The sequence below is a fragment of the Parasteatoda tepidariorum genome, chromosome X2 (assembly GCF_043381705.1).
Source record: "Parasteatoda tepidariorum isolate YZ-2023 chromosome X2, CAS_Ptep_4.0, whole genome shotgun sequence".
NCBI lineage: Eukaryota > Metazoa > Arthropoda > Arachnida > Araneae > Theridiidae > Parasteatoda > Parasteatoda tepidariorum.
In genome coordinates, this window is record NC_092215.1 from 45,994,256 (window position 1) to 46,012,516 (window position 18,261).

At 27.6% G+C, this 18,261-nt stretch overlaps 1 protein-coding gene across 5 annotated transcripts in view; it reads left to right on the forward strand.

Annotated features, from left to right (window-relative positions):
* Positions 1–1,045: 1,045 nt before the first annotated feature.
* LOC107438138 (serine-rich adhesin for platelets) overlaps positions 1,046–18,261 on the forward strand; it is a 113,272-nt gene continuing 96,056 nt past the window's right edge. Inside the window, exon 1 of one of the 5 annotated variants that reach the window (XM_071188228.1) lies at positions 1,046–1,174. The gene's annotated coding sequence lies outside the window, so the exon portion shown is untranslated. Of the gene's footprint in view, positions 1,175–4,309; positions 4,614–18,261 lie in introns of those variants that run through there. The other 4 variants (XM_016050338.4, XM_016050341.4, XM_071188229.1 and 1 more) reach the window with 4 other exon arrangements.

Consider the following 18,261-nt stretch of genomic DNA (forward strand, 5'->3'; position numbering starts at 1 on the left):
CAAATGTAACTACTTAAGACTAATTCAAGGTGACATTCAAATATTAATATTTGCTTTATTGTAAGAAAATCTCAATATTTACAATACATCGAGATACTTTTCGAGTTTAAAAGATTTTCATCGGACAATATTCTCATTACCTATTAAGAAAATTATTTTTTCGTAATCATAATTTTTAAAAAATTAATGAGTAATTTAAAATTAAGACAGAAATTTTATATATTTCTTAAACTTGAAATTTACGGCAATATTATTACTGATTATTATCTTATTTGATACATATCATTATTAATAATTACCACGATAATGTGTTTGAACATATCATTGGTGGCAATTTTAACGAAATGAACGTATTCGATTGTTTTCTTGATCAATATTAATTGCAATATAATAGTAGTTAATAATTGACTTATATTTAATATTTTTTGGAAGGCATGTATTTTACTCTTTAACCGGCGTTAAAAATCAGATTCTTTTTTTTTCTTTCTTTTTTTTTTTTTTAGTTAGCGGCCATCGATGTTAAACTCCGTAGCCTTGTAATTTGGAACCCGATCCAGAATGCTAGGGAACTCCCGTATCAAGCATTTAGACTAACTTAGCCTTCATGAAGGACTTTTTGATGGAGCTAACCCGCATTTTCGTTTCATGGGAAGGAAAACCGCAAAAACTTCTACGGTTAGTCCGACAACTAAGAGACTCTAACCTATGATGGGTTCTTGCCGTCGAGTTAATTATATTTCTAAAATTGAAAAAAATATGCATTAATAATTTAAGCAACTTAGAAACTGCTTTTAGAGGACGGGAAACAATTAGAAATGTTTAATGAGTTGATATAATTTTGGTAAAGTTTTTTTTTAATTTAATGACCTCAACTCCGAAATTTAAAAAATTATTCAACTAGAAAATTTATAGTTTCACAAAACAGAAGGCGCCAGAATAATATCTGCTTTCAATCATTTTATCTTCTATCAGATGAAAAAGGCCTCTCTTTACCTCGTCGTAAAAATTGTTCTTCCATTATATGGCTCTTTTTCAAGTCTCAAAAGAGGGAGATTGTTTATCTGATTGTTTTTATCGTATTTTGAAAAGCTTAGAAAGCAGAAGAAAAATGTAAAGAATAAAAGGCTGGATGAAAATAACTTTCGCTGATCATTTTTTGACATCAACAATAGAGGTAGCATAATTCTTTTTATTAGAAAATATTTCACTTTTAATTTAGCTATGCAGGTTAAATTAGTTTTAATACATAGTTGATGAAATATTTATTTTTGACTCGGATTACTGAAATTCGCATTTTAAATGTTCTTGGATAAATTATTTGTTTTTCGGCTTTTAATTTCTCTAATTTCAATTAGATAAATTCCAATTAAACAATTTTTTTAAATTTTTCAACAAAAACATGCAAATAACAATACTTCAAAACAATATACTGCCTTGCAATTGAAAAAAACAATGTATGCTCTTCATGTTTGATTTCGAGAAAAGTGGCTTAACAACTATTTTTTTCATAAATAATGCTATTATAATATAAAGTTTAATAACAAGGATTATAATCTAGAGGTGAGCAGGTATTATAAAAGACATTTTAATTATATTTACATAGACATTTTAATTATATTTACATAGACATTTTAATTATATTAAGTTCTATTACCATTATTAATTCCATACATTAAGTTATTAACAAGTTCTATTACTATTCTGTTACTATCACTATTCTGTTCTATTACTGTAGTAATGTCACATTTTTTGGTAATGCGATATAATCAAAATAATGTGAACCTTTTACTACGAACGCTAATAAAGAATTTCAAAAAACTGAAAGAAAAATAATTATCATTGAAAATTATTTTTGCTTATTTTAAGACCACGAAATTTAAGCTTAAAATATATGCTTATAAATGAAATACGAATTATGAAAAAAAAATACTGTTTTCTAATGATTCTTATTATTTACAATAAGTATACTTTGAGAGCAAACTAATTTTTTTTTGATGAGCACAAATTTGTTTTTGTATTAAAACTGTTATTTTCAGTTGAAGTTCCCGTTGAACTTAAATCAAATAAGTAAATGTAATACTAAATATAATTTTTCTGATTTAGTAGCATACAAAAGGGCCATTTTCGTTTCTGTTGTTGCCAAACGTAGTAGGAGATACCCGACTTTTTCAAATGCTGATGATAATCAGATTGTAGCAGAATTTGTTTCTGTCTATCAGCGATTTGCCAGTAAGGAAATATCACTTGGGACATAATTTAGAGTACTTTCCTCCTTTGCATTAAAATATAGAAAAAAAGTTCCTTCTATTCTTAGATAAATGCATTAAAAGCCATTTTTTTTACATGGTTTTGATATATTTTTGATATATTTTCGTAAAACGGCTGATTAGGGAAGTTTTATTTTATTTTATAAGAGTCATAGAATGGCTTACCCAACTTCGGGTTTATGATTACTAATGTTTAACTCCGTATCCTTGTAATTTGGAACCCAATCCGGAAGACAAGGGAGCTCCTGGATCAAGTATAGCTGGAACGCTCTATCCCCTGAGCCACCAGGACTCTTCAGGCAAGTTAGTTCTGAAACAAGGTTTTAGAAAGATAAGGAGCAAAATTGACAACAAGAGAAAAAAAATAATGAAAACATTACTACTCTAAGAAAGCCAAGAATAAAACAAAATAATGAGTTTGAGGATTGAGTTCAAACAGTATGGTTAAATGAATCAAACTAGAGTCATATAGCAATTTTAGCTCAGATTTGTTAATTTTCGTCAGGTACCTTATTTTACATTCAGACAAAATTATTGCAAAAAAAAATTCTTTGGGCCCATATCTGTTTTAATGCTATTTGCTTTTCTATCTTTCTTTGGTAATATGCAGACAATATTAGTTAGTTGATGGAGACTGGGCCACAAAATAATGCGTCAAAGACGAGGTGCGTAAAATACCGTAATATTACGTCAAAAGCAGGTAACGGGTTAAAATAAAAGTTTAATTCCTTGTACCCTTAGATGAATATACTAAAAGTCAGTAACTTTCTATTTCTATGCATTATTGAAATATTTTTGCAAAACAACTTTTAAGGGAAGTACATAAATTTTGGTATTCCAAATCAAGATTTTTGACAAACTGTATAGGTTTTAATAACTATCTTAATTTTTGCTGATCAAACGTCTTTAATAGTGGGTCAAGTTGGAAGGTTTGATCCAGTTTTTATAGTTTTAAAAATCGTGAAAAAAAAGCTGGTTTGCAATTTAAGTTAATAATAATGTAAATAGATTACGAACATTATAAGACATCAAATAATGCCAACTTGCAAATTTTATTGTGTTAAAAAAATATAGAAAAGTATTGTTTGTAAAAAAGAATTAAACCTCTCACATGTTTTTCCTATAAATGAATTCATTACGCTTTTATTTAATGAGCGTTGAATTGATATTGATATCGGTTTTGAAAAAAAAATGTGAAAAATTATTTAAATTATAACAATTTGAATTAATTATGTTTTTCAATAAGATCAGTTTCGTAACGTTTGGTTTTAGATGACAATCACAAAAAATTAAATTTAAGAAATTTATCAAACGGCGGGCATCCCGCCCCTATTTATTTTGTAAATTTAATAAACATATGAACTACTTAATATAAATTTTAATATTTTTTCCAGTTAGAGCAATTTTCGAAATAGAAGAACAACTGAATTTGTAAATTGATCTAACAAAAATTTGTTATCTGACCATACATATTAACCATACATGAATTTTGAAATCAAATAATTAAAAAACAAAATAAAGGAAACAGAAGCCAATAAAATTTTTTTCGACTGATAACTCCATTTTAAAAAACTCCATTTTAAAAGAATTTTTCGTTTAATTCTTTCGTAAAAGATCAACAGATTCTCATTTATGTGATTTGATATATACTTTTCCACCAATTCTTTACAGAAACATTTTGCTAACTGTTTAAATATATTAGACAAACATGATTTATCATTAAAATCAAACGATTTGCAAAACTGAATGGAATTCTGAGTAATTTTTTAATGGAACTTACTCAAGACAATATTGTCCAGACAAATTGTAAAAATGATTCAAAAAAGTGTTTAAATTTAGTTTCTTTAATTGAAAAGTTTTTCTTTGTGATACAATTGTACAAAGAAATGTTTAAATTTTTTGATGAAATTCTTTTTTTTAATAATAAAGAAACATAAATCCACGAAGCCCAATTAAACAATTTGCCGTTCGAATTTTAGAACCGAAAAGAGCCTGGCGAAAGAATCGTTTGGCGACAAAAGCGATTCACGTCATAAATTTACTCTTTTGGCAACCCTTAGTCAAAACACTGCAGAACTCTGTAACAGCGGTCTTCCATATGGTTTAAAGAGATCGACTGATGAAAACGTAAGAGTGCCGGTGTTCTTTATTTTTTGAGAATCAGTAACAGCTTGTTGTTTGCAAATAAAAATAGACATTGCACTTCCTTACTATTAAATGGTGTGTGACTTATATCTTCTAACTTCTTGAGGATTGTGACTAATTCACAATTGAATACCGATTAGACGAGTAGATCATCATTGTTTTAGGGCTATTTTATACCGGAAGAGTTAAAGACGAGGTCAGGTAAGGGAAAAAAAATCTATTTGCTTTGACCTTTTACTATAGCGGGATCTTGTTTTGTTTATGTTGAACTTTTTTTTTTTTAACTAGGCTAAAGTGTTGCAAGTTCTTGATACATTCGTATGTGATAGCATTTTTCTTTTGAAACTAATAATGAAGGCTGTTTAATTTACTTGGTATATTTTGTATTAAATGTACCGATAATGTATAATTTTTTTTTTTTTACCGATAATGTATAAATGGTTATGGAAATAATATATATATATCGAAATATAGTTTAAATTGTAACAAAAAGCTGCTCTGCCAAATGTCAATAAATATAAACGCAAGTGCTTGCGCTTTAATATTAAATTCAGGACGAACTTTTATTTAAAATCATCAACAACGGGGACAATTTAATATACTTTTAAAATTTAAGAAAAAAGATTGATTGAGACAATGTTTCCCAAACTTATGACTTTTGTGTACCCTTTCTAAATTTTTCGTAAAGCTGTGTATCACTAATAAAAAAATGAATGTATTTTTTACTATAAAAAATTTACACAAAAGTTAAAAATCACAACTGGCTGTTGACACCACTAATTATTAACTGTTAACTCTGCAAAAAATAGCCAATAGAAAAATACGTAATCGTAAATTTAAATGGCTAGCTTTGTTTTGAAATAAAAAATTTTGAACTTTTCGTTTGTTGCAAGATATTTCGCATAAGAACGCGTACCCCCACTAAACTGCTCCCGTACCCCTGGGGGTACGCGTACCACACTTTGGGAAACACTGGATTAAGAGATGAAAACAATCAAAATTTTACTGTGGGTTATATTGTCAAAAGTAAGTGGGACAATTTTTGAGCCTGTGGGACTTGGAAAGATTAAGCATGGGTGTAGTTGGTGGTGGGGAGGGGTTTATGTCCTCCTCAATAATTCAAAATTTCTTAACCCTCTAGAGACCAGTTTTAATCCAATAAAAAGATAAATTACGACTTTAAAGAAATCAAATAAAGTAAAAATAACAAAATTCTGCCAGTTAAACTAAACTATTAAACAAAAATATTAATATTGCCACTGAAAACCAGTGAGACATGCGTTCATATAAAATTTAAGCTTATTTAGCTTATAAGGTTTTTCGGAAATATCTGTGGGACATGTATGTCCCGGTGGGGCCGAAAGGGTTAAAGACATATTTCAGACAAATCTCATCATTTAGGCACTTCACAAATGCAATTTTCATTAATTATTATCGATTCTTAAACTCATGAAAGGTGTAATCAAAAAAGATATTAATCTTTTCGCAGATGTTTAGCAGATTTCGAAGAAAAAAAATTTGGTATAAGGGAAATTTGGGGAACTTTTATGACTGTGTTTTAATTTTGTCCCCCTAAAAAATTGAACACCTGCAACGCTCATGATTAACTGAGTTAATGTTCTCTTATTTGGTATATTGATGCGGATTGGGCCTGAGAATAAGTAAGTGGGACAATTTTGGAGATATTTAATAGACTTATTAATTACTTGTTCTATAATACTTAACTCTATAAAAAGGCAATTCAAGATGATTCTTAGTCCATTTGCGTTTAGAAAAACTAAAGACGGCTCAGTTTGTGAATGTTAATATCAACTGAAACAAAATGTATGTATTAATACCATGATACCAAATATAATATACGTTTTTATTTATTTCATTGGGTCGATTTGGAAATTTTTGCGGGACAAGGTATCAAATAGTTTAGATGAAATATTACCGATTAACCGAAATTAAATACTTAATGCAAGCATTTTCTAGTGTATTCTCTAAGAAGTTAGAGTATAATATTTTACAATAAATTATTGAGTAGAATGTTCTCAAATTTAGAAAGAATTTGAATTTATATAAATTTTAATCTTAGAACTTTTGATAAATTGTTTTTTTTTTAAACATCGTTTTATTTTCTTATTAATCGATTCACTTGTCTGATGTTTACTTAATTTTAGTGACATAACGTAATTTTCTAACTTATGGTAAGCCACATTTAAATTTTTGATGTGTTTGAAAACAAAATTTGCGATGGATAATTTTATCATTCGGAACGCTTTTCCTGTTTTATATTTCTAAAATTTTCTTATATTAACTTGTTATACATTCTGGTTTATTTTAATTTTTAATCGTACTTGTTAAGAATCACGCTTTTGTAATTCGCAATTTTTCATGTGAGGAAGCGGCTCTGTGTTCCATAACATTTATTGGAGGTGTAGTGTTCTACATATTAATTTGACACTCATACCACCATTAAATGATTCGCTAGCTTTTAGCAAAAGATTAATTTCAAAAATTAAATTTTGCGCTATTTTCATAATTCGGGAACATTGTACTTTTAAATTTTAAGAACTATCCATAAAATTTCTTTGCACTAGATCTGATTTTGTAGAAAGCAGCCTGAGTGATGCAACCTGAGTGATTTTCAAAATTCTATGTCCGTCGGCATCTTGAAAATAGAATTTAAAGTTACTATCTTACTATCTAAGGTCTTATCTTATCTTGAGGTTACTTAAAAATCGAATTTAAAGTAAAGTCCAAAAACATCTTCACGTGGTTTAAGTTTTCATACGATAATTAGAATTCAGTGTGAAAACGATTTTTAAGCGATTCTATAAAAGGCGGGTTTTTGGGATCGTTTTCTAATTTTTTACTTACATTTTTGAATTGCGATTTTTTAAATTGATTCTATGAATGACGTATTTCCAGAATCATGTGATTTTTCTTGTACTCTTTCAAGACACTTTTTTGTAATAATATAATACCTATATAATAATCATATAATTCTACTGTAATAAATGTCAACTTTGGTAAAACTTGAAAACTGTTTACCTCATATTTTACATAGAAAATATGTGCTCAAAAATTTCCCAATGCTTACACATTAGAATTCTGAAGTTTTTCTACAGAAGTCAATGATAAGAAAAAATTTGTATGTGAGTTCTATTTCTTAAAATTGAAATATTTAAGAAGTATTAAATTTCTAAAAGTATGTATTTTTTTAAATCTCAAATATGTATAAATGTTTCAGGTATTGTAAAAGTATTATTTTAGTTCCTACTTCAATATATTTTTATATTCAAAAATCCTTTTTCAGAATTCCGAAAGTTTTTTCAGCCCTGCCGATTCCTAAGTAATTTGAATCCCATAATTGTTATAAGTGGCATGAATACTTTTGTGCATTGTTTTTATAATTATTACCAAAATAATCGGAATATGATAATGTAATTTGATATATTTTATAATTCTATCGTAATTAACAGAGGTTGGATGTAAGATGTTAAATAAATGAGACTTAAGGCAATTTAATAAACCACATTTTCAAATTATTTAAGAAACAATTTGAGCTAAATTCAATTTCACAATTCTCAAATGGGCAATAAGATCTTTCTGTGGTTGTGCTATTATCGAGTAGAGATTTTGGAAACTTTTAAAGTACCTACCTATAAATAATATATATTAAGGAACAGTTAAATGCCAAAATCTCCAATTAGACGAAGTATCTAATTTCATTGCAATGTCCCAAGTAGGTTAAATAATTCTTTAAATTTTCATTTTCCATTCATTTAAATTTTCATTTCATAAATATTTCTCAATTCAAAAACGTATCTTCACTTAAGGAATGGCAGAATCGTCCTCATTTAAACTTACGAGAATAACGGACAAATCTTGACAGATTCTGACTATAAATTATCACAAAGTGTAATAAATCGTAAGCTTATTGAAAAATCTCTTTACAAAAGTCGTCGACATTTTGAAATGTTTTAGGCTGTTTGGTTAAATTATTTTCCAATTTGCCTGATATTTTTAGGCTTATTACAATCAGCCTATATGCATTTATGCTAATTAGGAAATGTACGAAGAATCTCTCAAACAGAATTTGATTAGGGTTATTGCAATAATCCTTTTATAAAATTATTTGCAATCAGTTTTATTTTCTTTGGGAATATTAAACTGCCTGAAATAAATCGGGTTAATTGAACAAAGAATGGTATATTTTTCAATAAACCTTGAGAATGTCACGCTGATTATAAAATACTGTACACTTATGACGACGGCTGCTTACAAAGCTGGTTTGTACAATTAGCCTACGACATATACTCATTTCAACATTGAGTTATACAAAAACAAAAATAATAATTATGAGTTATCAAGAATTATTGGTTTTACGAAAGAGGTTTTTATAGTATTTGAAACACGAGCAAAAGTTTGATACATTTTCATATTAATTTAATTTTTCGAAATTTATTTTGAATGTCTTTATAAAAATTACACAATTTGTACAGCTTTCATTGATAGTAAATCACATTTTCAGCCCAGTCTATGCGCTTTACGCTTAAAAATAGCTATTTTGTAAAAATGATTTGTTTAGTAAGTAATATTTATCATATTTATGATACATTATCTTCATTTACAACTACGATGAGTAATTATGTGTAAAATATTCTAAATCTCTTTCCATTTTCAGATCGTTTAATTATATCTTAAAGATTCTGTTATTAGCTACAGTTATTTTACGATTTAGTTTTTTTAAATAATGAGTTTAGAATTGAACTCTGCGGCTGTATGATATTTCTAATATTTATAAATTTATTCCCTCAAGTCATGGCTGCTTGCAAACGACCTTCTCTAGGCCGAACATGAGGGGTTGTATCGATTTGCGCATGCTCAGTAAGTCCCGCTTATGAGGGGAGCTGTGCCTGGGATTTTAAGAGATATCTTCTAAAAATAGCGCTCGTTTTAATGTTAAATGAAAGTGGTGTTGTTTCAATGTTAAGTGATTTACTTTTTTAAATTTATCTTTAAGCGGCTAAAGTAGATATTTTTTTCTCCTCGCAGTGAAAGTTTGATTTTATGAAATAAGAGAATAATGAAGTAGCTTACTTGAAATCTAAAAATAGCAATTATTTCAATGTTAAGCGAAAATGATAGCTTATTGAATTTATTGTTGATAAGTTTATAGTCTCCAATTTAAAATAAGAAATTACTTTTTAATTTCGATACAGTAGTTTTCACACTTACTACAGCGGCTAAATAAATTTTTTTTTTTTTGATTCGTGGCGAAAATTTGGCTATAAATAATCCTAATCTAACCAATAATGGGTTATAAATCCTCTGAAATTAATCAATAACGAAGTATTTTATTTGAATTTCCCATTTTAACAGTTGTTAACGAAGTGTTACTATATTAATAGTTTTAATGACTACTAGCAGTAATTGAAATTAATATTAAGTGCTAAAAAATGCGCATTTTCATATAATATTCGAAATCATTTGAACCTTATTCTTACATGTAAAAAAATATTTTGAAAATATTTTATTCTTTCAAATATAACTTAAATAACAGATATCATTTCTATTTTCAAAAATCGAATTTTAATAAGAACTATTTTGAAGTTAAGAACTCTAATAATTACAATCAAGTTTTTATTTAAAAAAGAAGAAAAAATTAAATTCAACTAAAAATTGAACTACTTTGGTTTACGCAGAAAATTGTTTTCCATTAATGGTGACATGCGTTTTTGCTTTAACGTGTGCTTTTTTTTCTTAGTTGGTGTTAATTTTATGTCGCTGATTAAGGAAACTCTATTTCGATTTTTTATCTTTGCAGTTGAAAGTTTAAAAGTTCTAACACATTGCTAACCGGTGACGAGTTACTCGTCTTTTCATGCCCAAACGTTTTTAATCGATGACGAGTTACTCGTCTTTTTATGCCCAAACATAGTTGGTCGATGACGAGTTACTACTCATTGGAATTGCAATGTCTAGTTAACTCGTCATTGTTTGGGCATGAAATCAATATTTAGAAGGTTTTACTGAACTTCATATGCAATTTCAAAATAATAGCCGGAGAACTGGCATAATTTTTGTGTAAAATTGACAGTCAAAAAGGTTTTAATTCACAAAGATCCTCCATTTATACTAATTGAACAGCGCGGAAGTTCTATAAATACAACATTTATCTCAGCTTCTTTTTTCTTCTTCTTTAAACAAAAGAGCTAGTATATCTGAAAAATATGTGCCTCATATTTGCAGCTGTATCTAGTATTCCCGATTTTTACATAGAATCATTTTATTTTGACTACTGTTTATCTTAATTCTTCAGAAGGAAATATTGTATAAAATACAAAAATTTAAAAAAAAAAAAACTTTATCTAGTTATACAGTTTATCTTTAATAAATAAATTTAATACCAGTTGTTTGAATTTCTGTTAAATAATAATTCGAGAAGTTTTTCAAGTTATTATGAACTTTGTTTATAAAAACTAAACGTTAAAAATTCCCGTTAAAAAAGAAGAAAAAAAAATTCCTAGTTTACTATCACTTAGCGCAGAAATAAATGTATCTACTTGGTTTTGCTTATATGGAGGTTTCTATTTGCAATAGACGTAAATGCCAGCCTTTAACAATATTTACCTTCGTGTACGTAAAAGTGAATCTAATCAAGATTTTATTCTCTGATGGAATGCAAAAGTATTTGTTGACAAAGTGTTATCACCATACTTCAGATAAGTATTTGTTAATCATTAAGATATGTTTATAAAAATATACAAAATTAAAAGCTGTCGACATACCAAACAAACATTCCATGCCTTGTTATTTCAAAATTACGGTAGAAAAAGTTGTTCGTTAATAACAAGTTGACTTGAATTTCATTTATTTCTGTAATAATGGTTTCTAAAAATCAGCTGTTTCTAATGTAAACATGCTTGTGGTTTAATTGAAGGACACGTACTTGCCAATGGCGAAATGACGTATTTTTATCTTTGGGAATGACTTCTGGAATTTCTTTATTTGACATTTAATTGCAAAAAAAAAGTTTGTTTTTTTTTATCAAAAATAATATACTCACAAATATAGCGTCAAATGAGTTGGATCATTTTTTTTCTTTTCAAAATATTTTGAGAGTATATTTTTGAAGTTTGGAGAAAATGTCAACTCGAAATTGTAGAAAATTTTAATTACAAATTTTGAGCTTTTTGAAGGAACATATAATGCGACATTTGAGTTAATTTGGGCAAAAAATCAGCATTAGAATGTATGGACATTAACATTAAGATTTTGTTTCAGTGGACGAACATGTTTAGGTAAATTTTAACCACTTTGCAAATAGAAATTTCAGAGAATTAATTTGCTCAAAAATTAAAATTGACATATTTTAAACTTATTTTCTTTTAAAAAAAATTTCGTTACAAAATTTTTGTTATGAGTCCATCTAAGATTAATCCAAGAGGGTGTGTTGATATGTCCATTAAAAAAATAGTCATTTTTGTGTCTGATTACTTAAAGCGATTAACATTATTTTACGTCGGCTCTTAACCCTAAAAATTGCATATCATTACGTAAAAATCATATCATTAAGCTAAAAGTTATTCATGCTATGAGTTTTTTGTTTGAATACAGTGCACATTTTATGAGTTTTATCTAACCACGGGAAAGACTCGTATTATTTTTTAAGCGTTTTTCAAATTAATCACAATAACTAATATCGTTCTAAATCATTACGGTACAAATATAAGAGACCTCAATTGACAAAAAGACCCAAATCGGATAATCCTCCTGGTTCAAATTAAATATTTGTTATAGAAAATATTAATGCCTAGTTTTCTTCTATTGCCCCTTAAATAAAAAAGAGATTTAAATTCTTAAGTTTATAGTTTGGACTCCTTTCGGACTCAATTGAACAAAATGGCCTTACTTTACGACATTTATTATTTCGGAGTAGATTTTTAAAAATTGATCGCATTTACTAAGATTTTTCGAAATCGGTGCGAGTAACAATTTAGTATAATGAGCACAATTTGGTACCAATAAAAAAAAAAGACTGAGCCTGGACAGGCATTATAATATAGATAGTTCAAATCTGACACTACAAATTAAGAAAACCAAAATTGGGCAATCACTCAGGTACGTGAAATAAATATTAATGATGAATTTTCCTATATTCAAACATTTGAAAGCAATTTTTAAAAGAATTTTTTTTTCTAGAGAAAGCATTTTTCTCCTTATGTTTCCTCTTTACCCTCTTGTAGCTAAATTTAGTGCAAATCGATACTATTTTTCTTCTAACCGCTCTTTTTAGATCGAAATAAAAATCGTTATTTTTTTGTTCTCGGATAAAAGTATCATTAAGAATTATCCTGTCAGCTGACTCTTTCTCCCATTACAAATTAAGAGATAATGTAAGAACGGTAACTCCATTTTTCATTCAATTGAAACAATAATTAGTTGAGATAGCAGCGCTACATATTCACTGCAGTTTATCATTAAATGCCATTTCTTATAGAACATTTATTTAAATATAACTTAATCTTGGAAAGATTTAGTTCCCCCTATGCCGTGCATTTTTTTAGTAATAATTATTATATTTTTATTTTTTAGTTTAAAAAAGTATTAATGCCTTTCAAAAGTTTGAAAAATAATTTTATTTACAAAGGTCAATAAGTATTTTTTAAATGTTTTCCTTGTTTTGTTATGATATAATTGTATTAGAGGATTTTGTTTTCTCTAAACCGGCTTAATGATAATTTTTTTTTAAAAAAAACTTATATTTCTCAATAAATTCGAATTTGAACTAGTTTTTAAACCTTTTTATTGTTTACTTTTTCCCATGTCTGTTTCCTGTCATCATATTTTATAAAAATATAGATTTCTTATTTTATTTAAAAAATTTGTGTACAGATATTTATTTTTTAATTATCTTCATTCCGCAATATGCTCAATATAAAAGAAAGTATCATTGGTTTAATTTAGCAAAGCTGAAAAAAAAAACATTTCATATGGTAATAAAACCATTTCAACATAAAATATTTTTTATTTACCGAAGGATTAAAATTTTTTAGGATGAATTTTAAGCAATCAAATTGAAAATATTAAAACTGTTTTTAACGACGAATGATTAGTTTTAAAGCATTAAAAAGCATTGTTCAAGCAATCGCATATTTTAAAATTTTGAAGTGTTTTCTTCGTAACAATTTGTAAGTAAATTTTAGCAAAACTGACTCAATATTGCTTAACTTTAGATTTTAAAGATAAACAAGCTATTTTTAATTTTTAAAATGACATCAAAATTCTGTTGAATGGAATTCTTTTAAACTCGGGAACTTTTGAATTTCGTGATTATATTTAAAATCGACACACTCAGTTCAAAAATAATAACAAAAATTTGTTTCCTTCAGCAAAATTTATTTTCATATTTCTCTTATGAAATTCATGATTTACTCTTAAAAATTTTAATTTAAGTAGTAAAAGACAATTAAAATGACAGATTTCGCACTTTTCCTTTCGGGTGTCTCATAACTATAAACAAAATCATTTTTTTTTTCATTTGATAGACACTTTTGTAACATTGTATATATATTTATACATATCTTTTTTTTAGAGTTTTGAACAAAACGTATCTCCGTGCGTCATCAGGTCAGGTCGGAGTTAGGGGCCGTTCAAAAAGTACGTACATCCCGAAGGGGGGGGAGGGGATTTGCTATTATGTACGGTTTTGTACGATGGGGAGGGGGGGAGGTATTATACAAAGTACGTACTTTATAAACATACACCAAATTTAAATTTGACTTTATCCTACACACTTCTTAAGTAAATATTTAATTTTATTTAAAACATAATTATTTTAATTTTTATGAAAAAGGGGGGTAGACTAATAAAATGTACGTACTCTAAGGGGGGGGAGTAAGACCTTATGTACGGTAATGTACGAAGGGGGGGGAGGGGTTTAAAATTTCTCCATTTTTGTGTACGTACTTTTTGAACGGCCCCTTAAAAAATATAATATCATGAAAAACCTTTTTCGTTTCTTTGCGTGTTGAAAAATGATTTCTAAACAAGTTATCTCACATATAATTTGTTACTTCGCATGCATGTAACAATGCATTATTGTTTGATTTGGTATTTTTTTTTTTAATAATATGAAAAAGAAACCGAAAAATAACGGATTTTAGTAACTGAGTATAAATCTTCAATTATCTCTTGACTTTTAGGGTAAGTTATTCTAACTAGCTAATTCAGTTTTACTATTTCCAAAAATAAAGTAAAGGGAGAATTTGAAGTTTTTTTTTTTTTCGTAGAACGGCGGCTATAATTTTTTCCCTAAATAAAACGTAAACTTTTATGCAACGAATTGGAATTTTCTTTCATTTCCGTGACTAAAATGTAAAAGTGTAGCAACCGTTTTTCCAAAGCTGTTTATTCAATTTGCCTTCAAGTTCATTCTCATTCACTTTATGTTTAATATATAGATACTTTTATTTCATAATTCATATCGCGTAGGTTTTATAAATTTTTTTAAACGTGGAATGTAGGTTGCTTTTAAACTTCTTTTAATATGCATTTATGTTATCTTGTTTCCAAGCGAAGGGTTAAAACTTAGCAGCATATGAATGAAGTTAAAAACAACGTGAAAAAAAAGTACAGATAAAATTACAAAATCAGGCAAATGGTCGTTTTGTTTTTACAATGAAATTTCTTTTTCAGCGTGGACGCACAATGAATAAAATCAAAATGTTAGTTATAAAAAATTTTCGCCTACCCCATACAGTTATGTTTTTTAATTATTTATATATATTTATTTTTCTTAGTTTTAAAAGTATTAATAATTTTCAAAAGTCTGAAAAATATTGTTCTTTGCGAAGATCAATAAGTATTTTATCGTTAAAATGTTTGTCATGTATTTTCACGTTCTAATTTATTAGTTATTTTATTTTTTGCATGTGTAGTTCCCTTTTCAAAAATGATTCTGACTTCATTTTTTCTATTTAAATTTTAATCTGAGCTAGCATTTTAATAACATAGGTAGAAAGGGCACGGGAAAACAGAAATTAAATTCAACTATTGGTGAGAAATTACTAAAATTACTTATCAGATTTTGCGATTTCTGACAAATGCAATAATGAATCAATGCTCAAACAAATTATGAATATTGCTTTAAAAAATTCACTACTTCTAAGATAAGCGAAAAAACGGATAGCCCCACCCCAACGTTTCGAATAAATAAAATAAAAAATCGCCTACGCCTTGATTTTTTTTCCCTCAAGGGTTTACTGTACACACCCTCTTGTTGCTATTGTAGAACACGTTTTGTTTGACAGAATCAAGAATTTGTTGTTATCTGTTTAATAACAAAAGATATCAACAGAGAAAGTAAGGCTTTTAATATCTTGTAGGTTTTGGACTAAGTCTTTTAGCGACACAATCTTGGCAACTCTTTTAGTTGCGCAATATATAATAACTTGTTCTCAAGTATGTAGTATATCGTTTCTGCTTTTGTTTTACATTTTTGACCCTATTCCATTTTAAGGCTAAATTAACTAAATTATTTTCCGTTTTAAAAAAAAAATTACACATTGCGAGTTTTGTAATTTACCCTGCTTGAATACAGGTTGATTTAAACGGTAGAAAAATCGCTTTTGTTTATATACTTTGACCTTTTTCTTTTGGAGACTAAAAATACTAAGAAAAAAATACTTTTAAATTTTAATATTTATTTTAAAATGCATCGCACTTGCTGAAAAACTCTTCAACTGAAAGACTCGCTACTGAAAATCTCCTATTAAATCATTATTTCCCTTAATATCATTTGATACAATAACAGTACGTTAAATTTAAAGATTAAAAAAAAAAAAAAAATCTTTGATTTCTACAAAATTAAACTTTTGGTATTTTAACTGCGAGTTCTGATGGAACGTGGGAATTATTAGAAGTAATAAATCATCTAGTTTATATCTATTTTTATGAATATATTTATTTTTTTGAGAAAAGTAACGTTCTGTGGGAACAAATTAACTGAATGTTCGGTTTAAGAAGTTAAATAGCTATTAAAAGAAAGGGGGGGGGGACTCAGTGAAACAAACTTGGTGAGAAGATAATCTGGTTTTGACATCGCTCGTCACGGTGCTGCTAATGTTTCGATTTTTTTCTACATTCTGTCAAGCGGAATTATTATGTCAAATTAGATAGTGAAGTAAATGAAAGTGCAGCACAGATTATACGTTATTGCTTGAAATTATCCAACGTAATTAACTAAAAAAGATTTCTACGAAATATGACAGATTGATAAAAAAAAAAGTAGTTTGCTGTTTTTCTAAATGCAAAATGAATGTTTTGATTATTCTGTTTGTGAATATTTTTCTTTTTGTCTTATATTCACAGTTTTTAAGAGTTGTAATTTGTATTCGATGTTTTTTTTTTTAATAGTTAGAAATTAATATATAGTTTTTGGGAGTTTTTTTTTCTGGTGGAAAAAAAAAGTCTCATCATCTCAAACCTATATTCTGTGTCTATTTTGTTTTCTGATCTTTACAACATCAAAAAATGAAATTTTTGAACTTCTATTTCGCATGCCTCAAGTGTATATAACAGGTTTAATTATTTTTTGCATTTTTTTGTTTTCGATCGTAAGGTTTAAATGAATCTACAATTTTGTTAGTAGTAACCTGTTACAATTTACGTTTTCTTTGACTGCTAAGTCCTAAAATGTGCATTAGCAATCATAATCCATGTCTCTATAAATAACCTGAAATTTTAAAATGTGCATTAGCAATCATAATCCATGTCTCTATAAATTACCTGAAATTTTAAAATGTGCATTAGCAATCATAATCCATGTCTCTATAAATTACCTGAAATTTTTTTAAAATAAATATACGAGAAATTAAATTTAGATTTGTAATATTCCTACTAACCAATTTAAAATAACGTAGAAACAATGAATTTTATTAGGGCATATATTTTAAAAATTGATTTAAGCAGCGTTGTTGGTTTAAACCAATGTAGTTTCACCCACGGTTAAAATCAGTTTCTTTTAAACAGTCCATTTAAAAAATAAATAAATAAAACGAACCTTTAAAATAAAATGGACCCTCACTAATTCAATGTTTTCAAAATTAGTTCATTCATGTAATTATTGAAGGAGTATCTCAATTTTTACTTTTTAACGATACATAGCGTTAGCTACAATAAATTGGAAGGAAGTGGTTTCAGTTTGAAATATACCTAAATTTTATATTTTTCAATTTGACTTTTTTGTTACTAGGGTAAACAAATTTGTATTGTGGGGATGCTACAATATTTTTAAATTGTAATTTTTATATTACAGTGATCTCTCACTTATGCACCACCTCTTTTATGCACCTTTTTCATTTATACGACGATTTTTATAGGTCCCAGTACATTAGATAGGAAAATAATGATAAACATCCTTCGTTTATGCGTCGCTCTAAAAATAAATTTTTCACTTATGCGCCGAAATTTTAGGCTAGTATTTTGATTTTTTAATCCTTTAAATACTTTTTCTTTAAAAAAAAAAATGTTTTAAATTAAAAATGAAGCAAATGAGCAATCCTTGTTACAGATAAAAAGAAATATATGTTGTTAGATCCTATTGAATTTGCTTCCCCCTGTGACCTTTTCATTTTTGCTGTTTCTGGAAAGACATTCTTTCTAGAATTTTGAATAGGGTGTCTTATCTGTTACACCAACAATGAAAGCCTATTCATCTTTAAGAAAATGACCATTCCTCTTGTCCAGAGGTTAGCTTTACTCCCATGCTGTTTTCTAGAAAGAAAAAAAAGACACCTGGAATACGAAAGATGAAAGAGACCGCGATCACTTACTTGCAGTCAGATGGACATTA